A 15,821-nucleotide genomic window follows, 5' to 3' on the forward strand; every position below is an offset into this window, starting at 1 on the left:
TTTTGAGACGAAATCTCACCATGTTGAGCAGAGTAGAGTGCAATGGTTCAATCTCGGTTCACTGTAACCTTCACAACCTCCGCCTCCCAGGTTCAGGCAATTCTCCTGCCTCAGCCACCTGAGTAGCTGGAATTAGAGGTGTGTGCCACCACACCCAGCTACTTTTTGTATTTTTAGTAGAGACGGGGTTTCAGCGTATTGGCCAGGCTGGTCTTGAACTCCTGACCTTGTGATTCACCTGCCTTGGCTTCCCAAAGTGCTGGAATTACAGGCATGAGCCACCAAGTGCTGGGATTACCAGTGCGAGCCACTGTACCTGGCCCACCTTCTTGAGAGATGATGGCTGCATTTTCTGGGGAAGTATTTTACAGTCAACAAGCATTGAGTACCACAATATGCCCAACATTTTATTGGTCACTGTGGTCTGGAAAAGAGAAGTCATGATCCTATTTCTTGAGCATGTCACAGTCCCTTTTAAGGAAAGCGTAATGTGCACATGTGAAGCAACTATAAAACACTATATAAACAGATAATACCATAGCATAACTGTGCAAGTGCTGAGGGAATAAAGGAAGACAAAGTGGTAGCTGAGAAGCTATTTAAAAGTGATCAGAATATTCACCTGGATCATCCCAATTTTAAAAAAAAGTGATCAAGATAAACTAGTTTTTTAAAGACATGTTCTTAGTTGGGCGTGATGGCTCATGCCTGTAATCCTAACACTTTGGGAGGTTGAGGCTTGATCCCAGGAGTTTGAGACCAGCCTGTGTAACAAAGTAAGACCCTCATCTCTACCAAAAAAAAAAAAAAGATCATCCAGGTGTGGTGGTGTGTGCTTATGGTCTCGACTACACAGGAGTCTGAGATGGGAGGATTGCTTGAGCGCAGGAGTTCCAGGATGCAGTGAGCCATGTTTTCTGTGCCACTGCACTCCAGACTGGGTGACAGAGCAAGACCCTGTCTCAAAAAAAAAGAAAAGATATGTTCTTCATAGACTGGCAGAACATACCAGATGGAAGAATGATTATGAAGCAAAGCTTGGAAGTGGTTGTAAATAATACATGCATGGGGTAATGGTTGTTAAAGTAGCTGCTTTGGCTTAAGCAGAGTGGGTGAGAGAAAATGATGGAGAAACTGGACAGGTATTGAGTCGGATGTTACTGTGAAGTCTTGAAGAGAAGAGGTTATCATCTAATGGAAAGAGTGTACTGACTGCTAAATATCATTCACTAAATATTATTTGAACCACTAGTTACGTGCTAGTTACTGGGATTACAACAGAGGGAAAAAAAATCTCTGCCCTCAAAGGAATTTACAGTCTACACTTTGTTGCTCAAAGTGTCTCTGGACCAGGAATATTGGCATCACTTGGGAGGGAGCATGTTAGAAGCTCAGAACCTCAGGCCCCACCTCAGACCTACAGAATCTGCATTTTCATAAGATTCTCAAGTGATTTCCTATTTAAGGTTTGAGAAGCATTGGTGTAGGATTGTCTAAAGTAGGAAGAGACTAGGATGAGGAACCTATCAGGGAAAAAAATGGCATGAGTTGGTGATTTATTGGATGTAGAGATACAGAAGAGAAAAGGAGAAGTAAAGTAATACCGTGTTAATAAAGCTGAGTGACCAGGAATATTAAGTTAGCCTGGCAGGTTTGAAGGAATAAGAAAGATGTCTGGGGAATGTCCTGGTTTAGCATTCAGTATATGTTAAGATATAGATGACAGAGAATGTTTAAGTAGAGTCACCAGTTAGTATGGTACAGAAATTTAGATATGGAACTCTAGATGCTTAGAGCTTATGATTATGAATTTTGGGATCAGCTGGGGTAAGTTGACTGAAGGTGTAAAAGTGAGTGACTGCTAATAAGTAAGTGAAAGAAGAGGAAAATACTAAGAATTGAGTCGAGAGTTTCATAAAGGATGAAGAAATAAGAAAATTACTTCTAATCAGGCCTGACATATAGTAAGTAGGTACTTTGTATACTGAATTTTGTTGAATTGAGAAACAGGAAAGCAGGTCTCTGCTTGTGAAACTGATCTGGTTGTATTTAGAACAGATCATTCTTGTAGTTTCAGAAAATAATTTTGTTTAGTAACTTGGTTCTAGTTGTGGCGTGATAGTTTGGCTGTGTTCACAGCCAAATCTCATCTTGAATTGTAGTTTCCATAATCCCCATGTGTCATGAGAGGGACCCGGTGGGAGGTAATTGAATCATGGGAGCGGTTACCTCCATGCCGTTCTTGTGATAGTGAGTGAGTTCTCACAAGATCTGATGGTTTTATAAGGGGCTTTTCCCCCTTTTGCTCAGCACTTCTTCCTGCTGCCATGTGAAGAAGGACATGTTTGCTGCCCCTTCCACCATTATCGTGAGTTTCCTGAGACTTCCCTAGCCCTGTGGAATTGAGCCAATTAAACCTCTTTCCTTTATAAATTACCCAGTTGTGGGCAGTTCTTTATAGTAGCATAAGAACGGATTAATATGTGGTGTTTGCAAAAATTCTAGCTATAGTTTGTTACTCATATCCTAAAATAAGGTAGACTTCTTGGGTATATAATCCCAGAATATACCAGTAGCCCTTTTGAGATTGGTGTGGTTCAGGACAAACACAGTCTCTGTAAGACTTTTCTTCACCAAGAATGTTACATGTACTTCTTTCTTCTTCTTTTTTTTTTTTTTGACATGGAGTTTCCCTCTTGTTGCAGAGGCTATAGTGTAATGGCGTGATCTTGGCTCACTGCAGCCTCCCCGGTTCAAGTGATTCTCCTGTCTCAGCCTCCAGAGTAGCTGGGATTACAGGCGCATAACCACCATGCCTGGCTAATTTTTGTATTTTTAGCATAGACGGGATTTCATCATATTGATCAGGCTGGTTTCGAACCCCTGACCTCAGGTGATCAGGCTGCCTCGGCCTCCCAAAGTGCTGGGATTACAGACGTGAGCCACCATGCCAAGCTTGCTTTCTTATGTATTTTCAGTGTCCATTATATTCTACACATCATCTAACAGGTTTATTAAATTTTCTTATGCTTCTAATCTTTGCGTTATGCCTATAGTAAAGAGTACAATGGCCAGGTGCAGTGGTTCACGTCTCATGTCTATAATCCCAGTGCTTTGGGAGGCTGAGGCGGATGGATCACAAGGTCAAGAGATTGAGACCATCCTGGCCAACATGGTGAAACCCTGTCTCTACTAAAAATACAAAAATTAGCTGGGCGTGGTGGGGTGCAGCTATAGTCCCAGCTGCTTGGGAGGCTGAGGCAGGAGAATCACTGGAACCTGGGAGGCAGAGGTTGCAGTGAGCTGAGATCTCGCCACTGCACTCCAGCCTGGCAACAGAGTGAAACTCTGTCTCAACAACAAGAAGAGTAAAGCAAAATTGAGGATGAGGATGACTGAAGATTTAGTCTACTTTTATCCCAAGTGTGACAGTGGAAGTAAAAATCCTTCATATTTTCTGGATTGGTGACCTCCGGGGCTTTATGAGAGAGGTGTCTAAAATTTCATACCTCTTTGGCAAGAGACTTTTAGAGGCAATTTACTTGATACAAAGCAGAAGATGGCAGATTTTACTAGAAGGAGTGGAGCTGTGGGGAGAGGACCAAAAGGAAAATGGGCAGCAAGAAGAGGTAGGCTGGAAATACAGTGGTAATCTGGATAGGCAGGTCTAGCAGGTATGAGAACTTAATATAGAGGTCAAGGAAGCTACAGTCAGAAAATATTGGATATGGGGAGAGCTGAACCCTCTTTGGGAAAAGTTTTAGCAGTAGAGTTTACATGAAAAACTGACGTGGGCCATCGTAGCTGCTGCTTGATCATCTGCCTTCCATTGGGCTAGTCCCACTCCATTTTCAGTTATCTATCAAATAAAAGATTGGAATTTATGTTGGAAGGCATTTTTAAAGAATTTTGCACTGGACATTAAGTGAGGATTTTTTTCATCTCTAAATTTATTTAGGAATTAGTTATTAGTGCTGTATGTTTTTGTTTGTTTGTTTGTTTCAAGAGATGGGGTTTCACCATGTTGGCCAGGCTGGTCTCAAACTCCTGACCTCAAGCAATCCACCTGCCTTGGCCTCCCAAAGTGCTGGGATTACAGGCATGTGCCACTGTACCCGGCCATTAGTGCTGTATCTTATGTACAGAAGCTTTAATCCGTTAGACATCATAGCAATTGTTATTCTTCTGACTTTTGATAGCCCTGGTCTCTAATGCCCCCTCTTTGGACAGATTTTAATAGATGGATTTTATTTTTAAATCTGCCTGTTTTTCTTACTGTACATGCAAAGCTTTGGCAGTACCTTGTTAGTAGTACTTTACCCAGGTGAGTCCTCTAATGAGAATGATTATTGAGTATTAAATCACTAGTAATAACAATTTTTTGCCTTTACATTGATGAATTAATTATATCTCTTGTGGCTTTTGACCAAAACACATTCTTATCTTGTTTCAGGAATACATCAGGTTGATTTAGTTTCAGCAACATGATCAAATTAATTGGACGTGATCAATTTGCTGATTTAGTGATTTTCATTTTTCCTTACTGCAGACCACCTGAGTGGTTATCGTCATTTGGAGGGCCACTGCACCTGATTCTTCTCATGCCCCTCTTCAACCCTCCCATCTTTCTGCTTCTGCTTATCTGGCAGTACTAGGCTGCCAGCAAGCTTTTCTTGATTCACTGGTGATTCAAGGAAGATAGAGCTTTACTAATGCGTATGTACTTAAAGATGCATGTGTGTTGGCCAAGAGCAATCAGCATGTATTTGTCTTGCATCAGCTACTTTGATGTGCCATCAGCGAGAATCAAGTTTGGTTTTTAATATATCCATATATTGAGCTGAGAGGTTAAATACTGCTGAGTGTACATTGGGTGTTGTGATGCCATATTTTTGCATGTTTGCAATGAAACTTAGAAGTTTCCATTATTGCTCTGTTTTCTGAAATGGAATTTCTGTTGAAGTTAGACATCTAAGAATAAAATATTTACATGTGAAAGCCATTGTAAATGAATTACAGGAGTGTGAAGTCATAGTTATATTTACATTTGCTCAAAACTTGACTGAGTAATGAATTAATGACTTTTGGGCTTTTCTGATTGAGTTCTTACCCTCAAAGGAAAGCCTTTTTTTTTTTTTTTTTTTTTTTTTTTTTTATTATAGTGGGCTTTTAGGTATAAGCAAGGTCAAGTTATTTCTTTGCATTGGTTCAGTTTCTATGCTTGTGGGCTATGTGATAAGAATATCAAAGGGGTGTAGTAACAAATAATTCAGTTCATTTAGTTATGAATCTGCCCTCAACTTAGGGCAACCACTTTATTTCTTAAGTGAGTTAAGATGCTTCTTCCTGAAGTGTTAAAAAACAATACCTTTCATTATTCCAACTTCCAGCACTTGAAGCTAGCTTTAATTAGAGATATAAATAAGGCCTGATCTGTGATATTAAGTACCTTATGGTCTACTGGAGGAATCACACATTTAAGTAGAACTTAGGTAAAGTTCAAAAAGTCTCTACAGCAATGAATACTGTATTATGTAAGTTCAAGGAAGAGTGGGGAGCAGGGTCAGAAAGCATCACTAAACAGTGATATATATAAGAAGTTTGTCTTGAAAGAGGATTAGATGAAGAAAAGGCAGAGAGGGGCATTATGTATGCAGAGGAAATTACTTGTACCGAGACATGAAAAAACATGACATTTAGGGGGGATTGCCAAGAAGCTTGTAGAGAAGATGGGTGAAATGTGAAGTTATTAAGATATGTTATTAGATTTGGGAAGGCATGATTGCCATAATCCGTAGACCAAGTTGTGAGAAAATATAGGTGATATTAGTTAAGTGGTTTAAAATTTTTGTTTTCGTGCTTCTAGCAGACTAATTCCCATGTAATGCTGCATTTTGCAAGGTTATTTTATGTAAAATTCTGATGTACTAGGTTATTGTAGTCTAACATTTTTATTCCGTTACAGTTTTAATGCTAGAGGTTGGACACCCCTAATCCAGAATTTGAAATGCTCCAAAATCCAAAACTTGTTGAGTGCCACCATAACTAGTGCCCAGAGGATTTCAGGTCTTCAGTTTAGGGATGCTCACTAGTATGTGTGCTGCAAGTATTCAAATCTGAAAAAATCTAAAATTCGAAATATTTCTAGTTTCAGAACTTTTAAATAAGAGTTACACAATCCTTATTATCACAGATTAATCATAAGAAATGTATTTAAATTTAAAAAGAAAATTAGACAGGCCTGGTGGTGGCCATGCTTCTAGTCCCAGCTACTCATGAGGCTGAGGTGGGAGGATCTGTTTGAGCTCATGAGTTCAAGGCTGCAATGATGATCTGTGATCGTGCACTCTAGCCTGGGTGACAGAGCAAGACCCTGACTCAAAAAAAAAAAAAAGGAGAAATGTGTTTAACTTTTTTTTTTTGATACGAGGTCACTCTTGTCTTGTCACCCAGGCTGGAGTGCAACGGCATGATCTCCACTAACTGCAACCTCCTCCTGGATTCAAGCAATTCTTCTGCCTCAGCCTCCTGAGTAGCTAAGATTACAGGCATGCATCACCACACCTGGCTAATTTTGTATTTTTAGTAGAGACAGGTTTTTTCCATGTTGGTCAGGCTGGTCTCAAACTCCTGACCTCAGGTGATCTGCCCATCTTGACCTCCCAAAGTGCTGGAATTACAGGCATGAGTCACTGCACCTGGCCTGTGTCCAACATTTTTTACATGCACATATATATGTTTGTTACAGAATCAGTCTGTGTCTCTTAGGTCGCAATTTTCTGGCATATGGAAAAAGTTTGGTCTGAGATTCTTCAGACTGCTTGGGGTTTTTTTTTTGTTTTTTGTTTTTTGTTTTTGAGACGGAGTTCACTCTTGTCACCCAGGCTGGCTGGAGTGAAATGGCGTGATCTCAGCTCACTACAACCTCTGCCTCCTGGATTCAATCGATTCTCCTGTCTCAGCCTCCCGAGTAACTGGGATTACAGGTGCCCACTACCACATCTGGATCATTTTTGTATATTTAGTAGAGACAGGGTTTCACCATGTTGGACAGGCTGGTCTTGAATGCCTGACCTTGTGATCCACCTGCCCTGGCCTCCCAAAGTGCTGGGATTACAGGCATGAGCCACCACGTTCTGCCTGTTTAGGTTTTAATCTTGTTATGAAAAGAGGCCTCCAGGAGCTGTGTTTGACGCAATTTCTTTCATTGTTGAGTGGGAGTGGATGGATTAGATCATCTTTTTTTTTTTTTTTGAGACGGAGTTTTGCTCTTGTTACCCAGGCTGGAGTGCAATGGCGCGATCTCGGCTCACCGCAACCTCTGCCTCCTGGGTTCAGGCAATTCTCCTGCCTCAGCCTCCTGAGTAGCTGGGATTACAGGCACGCGCCACCATGCCCAGCTAATTTTTTGTAGTTTTAGTAGAGACGGGGTTTCACCATGTTGACCAGGATGGTCCCGATCTCTTGACCTCGTGATCCACCCGCCTCGGCCTCCCAAAGTGCTGGGATTACAGGCGTGAGCCGCCAAGCCCGGCCGGATTAGATCATCTTTACCAAGGTTACATTTAATTCTTTTTTCAAATTATTTGTTATTATTATTTTTTTTGAGACAGGGCTTCACTCTGTCACCCAGACTGGAGTGCAGTGGTGCAATCTCGGCTTAACACAACCTCTTCCTCCCAGGCTCAAGTGATTCTCCTGCCTCAGCCTCCCAAGGAGCTAGGATTACAGGTGCATGCCACTACTGCCAAGCTAATTTTTCTATTTTTAGTAGAAATGGGATTTCAACCTGTCAGCTAAGCTGATATCCAACTCCTAACCTCAAATGATCTACCCGCCTCAGCCTCCCAAAGTGCTGCGATTTACAGGCATGAGCCACCTTGCCCCACCCAAGCTTTTTAAATGACAATTTTCAAACATACTGAAAAGTTGGAAGGCTCTAGTACAGAAATACTTGAACGCCTGTCACCTATATTAAACAAATGATGTTTTGTCAAATTTTCTTTATATATCTTTTTTTGATATATATCATTTTTTTGCGCCTGTTTGAAAGTGTGAACATAGATATCATGATACTTCAACATGAATCTCTTAAAAATAAAGCTGTCCTACGTAACGACAATATCATTATCACTGCTAAGAAAGATTATTATATCTTCATGTCCTCTGAGAGCTAGTCCATAGTCTGAATCCCTTAATTATCCCCAAAATGTCTTCTATACCTGGGATTTTTTTCCCCAAAATCAGATCTTATCAGCATTTAGACATTGTGTTTGTCACTATAGTCTTTTAAAATCTGGAACTCTTCCTCTTCTTCCCTGTGACATTTTCTTTTTTGTTTTGAGATGTAGTGTCACTCTGTCACCCAGGCTGGAGTGTGACACGGTCTTGGCTCACTGCAACCTCTGCCTCCCGGTTTCAAGCAATTCTCCTGTGTCAGCCTCCTGAGTAGCTGGGAAATACAGGCGCATGCCACCATGCTGGCTAATTTTTTGTGTTTTTTGATGGAGATGGGGTTTTACAATGTTGGCCAGGCTGGTCTTGAACTCTTGATCTCAAGTGATCCACCCACCTCAGCCTCCCAGAATGCTGGGATTACAAGCGTGAGCTGCCATGCCGGCCAACATTTACTTTTTGAAGAGTCTTATAGAATGTACCACAATCTGGATTTGTCTGAATGTGGCCCTTTGTCATTTAATGTGTGCTGTAGCCCCTATGTTTTTCCTGGAAATTAGGTAGATTTAATTCTACAGAGGATGATGTAACTATTTTCCAGGCTACAGTAGACCCACAGTCTTCCCACTTCTGTGTTCCAACTAGGATAATCTTTCATTACTGACCAACTCTGAGCCTTTTTCTCATTTTTCTACCCAGAAATAATCCTGCCATTTTCTGAACTTCCTTAGTACTACTCTTATAGTACTTATCCTCCCGACTCCTATTTAAAAAAAAAAAAATCTTCTATCTTGGCTATTTTTATACAGCACTTATCTTCTCAGGATGTAAGCTGCATTGGACCTGGGGCAGAGATCGTTTCTCTTATAATGCTTTAGGCTCAATTATCATTTGTGTGGAACACATCTTTGACTTTATAATGGCATTAGAGAGAAAATAATATTCTCCTAGTGGAAGCCTTTCTTAGTTCTAGAACAGGAGCTTTGTTAAATAGGACCATATAGTGTAATGAAAAGACCTGGGAGTCAGAAGAACCCTTGAGTTCTTCTGGAGTGGAACCTAGTTCCACTCACCCTCCATTTCTTTATGACCTTAAATAAGTCAGTTGACTTGCCAGCTTTCATTTTTAAGTATGTTAGATGAAATCAGTAGATTCAGACGTTAACATGGAGTGTTCTATTTATCTCTATTTATCTGTCATTGAACATAGCCTTAGCATTTGATTTCTTTATATTTTGTTTTGATGGTATGGAATCAACAAATTCCTGATATGCAAAATTTTCTTAAACATGATTTAGAGTCTCATAAAGTAATGTAGGAGATTTTAAGTTTGAATCACTAACATCATCAGCTGTACTCAGAAGTTAAACATATCATGTCAAGTAGTGTTATCACTTGTTATATTTTCTCTGAGTATTGTTTATTTACTTTGTGTTGATGAGAGCAAATACTGAGCCAGATGCGTTTGAGCTTGCTGTGACATTTAGTGGAACCTAGACATTCGTATACTGTGTTAGTGTGCTCACTTGTACAGTTTTAAGGGACTGGATATATACATGCCTGTATTAACAAAAGACATCATGCAGACCTGTGGTTTTCCCAATCAGTAACACATTTGCAGGAAGTTTCCTAAGTTTCATATATGCGTAAAGATGGCAAGAGAAGCTTCATTCCTATTTCTTTTTTTTGAGACGGAGTTTCACTCTTGCTACCCAGGCTGGAGTGCAATGGCGCGATCTTGGCTCACCGCAACCTCCGCCTCCTGGGTTCAGGCAATTCTCCTGCCTCAGCCTCCTGAGTAGCTGGGATTACAGGCACGCGCCACCATGCCCAGCTGATTTTTGTATTTTTAGTAGAGACGGGGTTTCACCATGTTGACCAGGTTGGTCTTGATCTCTTGACCTCGTGATCCACCCGCCTTGGCCTCCCACAGTGCTGGGATTACAGGTGTGAGCCACCAAGCCCGGCCATTCCTATTTCTTTACAATCATTTTGACCCGGTAGCATAAGCTAACATGTCTCATGATGGTCTTCATGTTAGAAACTTAACATTTGTGGAACTTTTTATTATAGTTCTTTAAAATAGCAAAAATATGTTTTACAGAGTAATCTCAGTTGTGTTTATGGATCTCTGAAGCAGGTGTGTGTTTCGTTCTCTTGGGTTCTTTGGAACCACTTTTAAAAATCTATGGTAAGATCCTAGGGAAATCTTTTTTTTAAAGAGAGGCTCTTACTCTGTTACCTAGGCCAGTGATGTGATCAAAGCTCACTGGAACCTTAAACTCCTGGGCAGTCAAGCAATCCTCCTGCCTCAGTCAGCCTCTGGATAGCTAGGACTGTAGGCACACAGCACTGCTTCTGGCTGATTTCTAAATTTTTTATATAGATGGTGTCTTGCTTTGTTGTCTAGGTTGATCTTGAAGTCCTGGCTTTGGGTGATCTGCCCTGCCTGGGCCTCCAGAGTGTTGGGATCATGGTCATGAGCCACTGCAGCCAGCCAGCTTTTGGCTGCTTAATGTACTGTAAGTGAAGTTGTTTGTTTATGATGTGAACCTTACCTCTTAGCCTATATGCAACTTAGCACTATTAGGCCTACTCTCCCTATCTCTCACGTAGCATTACTTTTCTCCTTCCTCTCTTGGACGTAAAATACTGCATCTCTTTGCCTACAATTGGAGCCAAGTTATTTTATGTTTAACTATAGAAAATTCAGACAGGAAATACTTCGTGGAAAGGGATGTGTTTGACAGTTTGTCTGTGGCTTGTGAAGTAGGAACCAGAATCAGATGGCATGCTGAGAAGGACCTGGTAGGTAAAGTCTGGTGTCTGCTCTGCTGTGTTTTTAAAAATCTGACTGTTGCTTATGAGAATGGATTAGATTCAGATGAAACAAGTGGGATGCCGATGCAGTCTTTACATCAAGCGGCTCATGCACAGCTTCTTCCCATATCAGGGTTTTTGTGCTGTTCCCTTTACATGGAATCTAAACAGTGTGTGGTACTGGCCAGGCACGGTAGCTTACGCCTATAATCCCAGCACTTTGGATGGCCGAGGCAGGAGGATCACGAGGTCAGGAGTTCGAGACCAACCTGGACAACATGGTGAAACTGTCTCGTCCAAATATACAAAAATTGGCTGGGCATGGTGGCGTGCACCTGTAGTCCCAGCTACTTGGGAGGCTGAGGCAAGAGAATCACTTGAACCTGGGAGGCGGAGGTTGCAGTGAGCCAAGATTGCATCACTGCACTCCAGCCTGGCGACAGAGCGAGACTCCAGCTCAAAAAAAAAGTCTTCCTTCCCAATTCTTATTTTCACAAGTGTACACTGAATACACCTAGTGACATACTTAAACTTGTATGTAAGTATCTCAACAGTGATTTATAAGTAAATGGGTATATAATAAAATACTATTGAGGCTGGGTGCTGTGACTCACACTTATAATTCTAGTACTTTGGGAGGCTGAGGTAAGCGGATTGCTTGAGCTCAGGAGTTCAAGACCAGACTGGGCAACATGATGAAACCCTATCTGTACAAAAAAATCCAAAAAGATTACCTGGGTGTGGTGGCATGCACCTGTAGACCCAGCTCCTTGTGGGGGTGAGGTGGGAGGATTGCTTGAGCCAGGGAGGTTGTGGCTGCAGTGAGCCACCAAGATCATACCACTGCACTTCACCCTAGGTAACAGAGCAAGACCCTGTCTCAAAAAACAAATAAAACTAGTTGAATGTATGTGAATGTATCTTATTGAAGTTATTAATAGCTTTTCAGTTGTTTAAGATTCATAAATTAACAAATGTGAAAAGAGCTGTGATTGTTAACGATACTTTTTTTTTTTTTTTTGAAATGGAGTCTTGCTCTGTCACCCAGGCTGAAGGGCAGTGGTATGATCTTGACTCACTGCAGCCTCTGCCTCCTGGGTTCAAGCAATTCTTCTGCTTCATCCTCCCAAGTAACTGGGACTGCAGGCATGTGCCACCATGCCCGGCTAATTTTTTTGTAGTTTTAGTAGAGATGAGGTTTTGCCTTATTGGTCAGGCTGGCCTCCAACTCCTGACTTCAAGTGGTCCCTCCACCTTGACCTCCCGAAGTGCTGGGATTACAGGCGTGAGCCACTATGCTCGGTTGTTAATGATACATTTTATTGTACATTTTTATTTTTAAAGAATCGATACACATTTTCTTGATTTGTGTGTGTGTGTGTGTGTGTGTGTGTGTGTGTGTGTGTGTGTTTTCTTTTTAGATGGAGTCTTGCTCAGTTGCTCAGGCTAGAGTACGGTGGTGAGATCTGGCTCATCGCAACCTCCACCTCCGAAGTTCAAGCTCTTCTCCTGCTTTAGCCTCCTGAGTAGCTGGGATTACAGGTGTGCATCACCGTGCCCAGCTAATTTTTTGTATTTTTAGTAGAGATGGCATTTCACCATGTTGGCCAGGCAGGTCTCAAACTCCTGAGATCTCAAACCTCAAGTGATCCACCTGTCCTGGCCTCCCACAGTGCTGGGATTACAAGTGTCAGCCACCACTCCCAGCCACATTTTCTTGATTCTTCAAAAGGCTCTTTGACTTTAATGAAGACTGATGATAATATTGCCATCTTACAGTGGAGGAAACTAAAGCACAGGTCCTCAGTTCTGATTTTGATTTGAAAGAAAAATAAAAACAATAGCCAAAAATGTAAGCTTTGTCTTCTGTTATCTAGTTCAGTATTCTCTCCACAGATGATGGGGGTTTTGGTTGGCTTTTCTTTCCTTGCATTAGAAGTGTATGTGAGCAAGTTCGGGCATGGTGGCTCACGTTTGTAATCCCAGCACTTTGGGAGGCCAAAGCAGGTGGATCAGTTGAGGTCAGGAATTTGAGTCCAGCCTGGCCAACATGGCAAAATCCACCTCTATTAATAATACAAAAATTAGCCAGGCATGGAGGTACATTCCTGTAATCCCAGCTGCTAAGGAGGCTGAGGCACAAGAACTGCTTGAATCTGGGAGGCAGAGGTTGCAGTGAGCTGAAATCGTGCCAGTGCAATCCAGCCTGGGCGACAAAGTGAGACTGTCTCAAAAAAAAAAAAAAAAAAAAAAGTGTATGTCAGTGTTTTCCTTCATGACAGTAAACACAGTTATTACCTAACTGGATCAAGTAGGGAAAAAGTCATAATCCTGCTCATCTTCCCTTGTGCCCTTTTACTTGGTTATATTCTTTCTCATCATTGCCTTTGCCTCTTATCCCGTGCTGAATGTTTTCAGCTTAAAACTCAGTTCAAACTTGACTTGAATTTAGCAGTTGAACTGTGTGTGGAGTGAAGTTTCCTTGAGCTCTTCGAGGTACAAGAAAGGAAGGCTTTGTTTAATCTGTAGGAAGTCTAATAAAGTTTTTCTAAGCCTGTGCTCTTCAGTCACTTAGTGGAGTATTGGAAAATCTATCTCAGTTATAAAGTAGTGCTTGTCCCAAGGAGTAAGTCGAAGAGATAACGAAAGTGTTCTCTCTGCACTTAGAATATCAGCATATGGTCATTTGGGGTCACCTGGCTTTATAGCTGATAAAAGGAGCAGAGACATTCTCGCTTCCTAAAGTGTCTCCCTTAGAAGTGGAGGAGGGAGAAACCTGCAGTTTTTTCTTTCTTTTTCCCATTTATTTATTTTATTGCATTTTAGGTTTTGGGGTACATGTGAAGAACATGCAAGATTGTTGCATAGGTACACACGTGGCAGTGTGATTTGCTGCCTTCCTCTCCATCACCTACATCTGGCATCTCTCCCCTTGCTATCTCTCCCCAACTCCCCACCCCCACCCTCCCTCCCCTGTTTCCCCCCAACTGACCCCAGTGTGTAGTGCTCCCCTCCCTGTGTCCATGTATTCTCATTGTTCAGCACCCGCCTATGAGTGAGAACATGCGGTGTTTGATCTTCTGCTCTCCTGTCAGTTTGCTGAGAATGATGGTTTCCAGGTTCATCCTACAAAGGACACAAACTCATCGTTTCTGATGGCTGCATAATATTCCATGGTGTATATGTGCCACATTTTCCCTGTCCAGTCTGTCATCAATGGGCATTTGGGTTGGTTCCAGGTCTTTGCTATTGTAAACAGTGGTGCAATGAACACTCGTGTGCACGTGTCCTTATAGTAGAACGATTTATAATCCTTTGGATATATACCCAGTAATGGGATTGCTGGGTCAAATGGAATTTCTATTTCTAGGTCCTTGAGGAATCGCCACACTGTCTTCCACAATGGTTGAACTAATTTACACTCCCACCAACTGTGTAAAAGTGTTCCTATTTCTCCACATCCTCTCCAGCATCTGTTGTCTCCAGATTTTTTAATGATTGCCATTCTAACTGGTATGAGATGGTATCTCAATGTAGTTTTGATTTGCATTTCTCTGATGACCAGTGATGATGAGCATTTTTTCATGTGTTTGTTGGCTTCATGTATGTCTTCTTTTGTAAAGTATCTGTTCATATCCTTTGCCCAGTTTTGAATGGGCTTGTTAGTTTTTTTCTTGTAAATCTGTTTTAGTTCTTTGTAAATTCTGGATATCAGCCCTTTGTCCGATGAGTAAACTGCAAAAATTTTTTCCCATTCTGTTGGTTGCCGCTTCACTCTAATGACTGTTTCTTTTGCTGTGCAGAAGCTGTGGAGTTTGATTAGGTCCCATTTGTCTATTTTTATATAATACAGAGTTTTGTTATCATAGCTTGTGCTTTATCTGATAGTCACCAATTGCTGTCTTAGGAAGTTACCTGGATAATAATTTTAACTTGATGGTGATTCAAGAGCTTTTAAAACTTGATCGTTGTTGTATTGCTAAAAATTAACACACAGGGCCTGTCGAACAAACCCTGGCTTTCACTGCATTGGGTTTATGATGGCTGCGTCATGTCACAGAGATGCTCTCCCTAAACGATTCAGAGTAGTTTATATTCTCTTTAAATTCTTGTAATTTGAAGTTAAAAGTTGAGATGTGCCACAACACATAACAAGTAGGACACAGTGAAAAGGAACTTTAGAAACTATAAAATTATACCCAGTGTTTCTGGAATGAACTTAATCTGTAACAAGATCTCTGAGAATGGAAAGAATTGCTTATCTGTTATTGAATGAAATGACATATAATAGCCTTAGAAGCAAGAAGGAGACTATCTTTCTGCATTGGATTAATTTTAGGGTAGAAACGGGTTATTGTGGGTGTTTGTATTTTGGTTTTTTATATTTCAGTACTAAATTTGCTGACTAGAACTTGTGATATACCCTGCATAAGGTAAAAAAATAACTTTTTTTCTATAACAAGCAATCCTTAAGCATTTTAAGAAGGGAATAATCAGTAGGAACAGAACTTCAATGGTAAAATAGGCTTTTCACCCGGGATAAGGATGAATACTAAAAGTTTTATCTGTAGGAAGTTTCACAATTGATCAGAGAGGGAGGAAAGAAGTTTTCAGATAAAACATTAAGAGTAAAGAAAATTAAGATGTATTAATAGCATAAAATACAGTTTCCACCGAGAAATAGTTCTGATTTAATAATAAGTAGGAAGTATAAAATACATTGGCAGTTATTTTTGCAGCAAAATCTCAGGAAAATATTATAAAATTTTAATGAATAGGAAATTATTGATTAATGATGTCTTTGCATTTACTCTTTTTTTTTTTTT

At 40.8% G+C, this 15,821-nt stretch overlaps 1 protein-coding gene and 1 pseudogene across 2 annotated transcripts in view; both read left to right on the forward strand.

Moving 5' to 3' along the window:
- The window catches only part of UBTD2 (ubiquitin domain containing 2), a 77,475-nt gene that overhangs the window by 16,163 nt on the left and 45,491 nt on the right, over positions 1 to 15,821 (forward strand). The window lies entirely within an intron of this gene.
- The window catches only part of LOC108317337, a 15,009-nt pseudogene continuing 3,469 nt past the window's right edge, over positions 4,282 to 15,821 (forward strand).

This window comes from Cebus imitator, unplaced genomic scaffold, assembly GCF_001604975.1.
Source record: "Cebus imitator isolate Cc_AM_T3 unplaced genomic scaffold, Cebus_imitator-1.0 Scaffold200, whole genome shotgun sequence".
Lineage (NCBI taxonomy): Eukaryota > Metazoa > Chordata > Mammalia > Primates > Cebidae > Cebus > Cebus imitator.